Below are 263 nucleotides of genomic sequence, written 5' to 3'. Positions count from 1 at the left end.
GAGAGGGGGGAGGGGGGAGAGAGAGAGAGAGAGAGAGAGAGGGGGAGAGAGAGAGAGAGGAGGGGGAGAGAGGGAGAGAGGGGAAGAGAGAGAGAGAGAGAGAGAGAGAGAACCCCAGCGGGCCCCATGCTGGCAGCACTGAGCCTGATGCGGGGCTTGAGCTCATGAACCGCGAGCTCAGGCGCGGAGCCGAAACCAGGGGTCAGCGGCTGAGTCACACCCAGGAACCCCTCCTTTTACCTGAGAAGACGGGGAGACAGATC

At 62.7% G+C, this 263-nt stretch overlaps 1 protein-coding gene across 1 annotated transcript in view; it reads left to right on the top strand.

Annotated features, from left to right (window-relative positions):
- The window catches only part of NLRP12 (NLR family pyrin domain containing 12), a 24,718-nt gene that overhangs the window by 12,442 nt on the left and 12,013 nt on the right, over nt 1–263 (top strand).

This window comes from Crocuta crocuta, unplaced genomic scaffold (genome assembly GCF_008692635.1).
Source record: "Crocuta crocuta isolate KB4526 unplaced genomic scaffold, BGI_CrCroc_1.0 scaffold142, whole genome shotgun sequence".
NCBI lineage: Eukaryota > Metazoa > Chordata > Mammalia > Carnivora > Hyaenidae > Crocuta > Crocuta crocuta.
The sequence above is the reverse complement of the archived record's forward strand: the minus strand, read 5'-3'. Positions and strand labels throughout refer to the sequence as shown.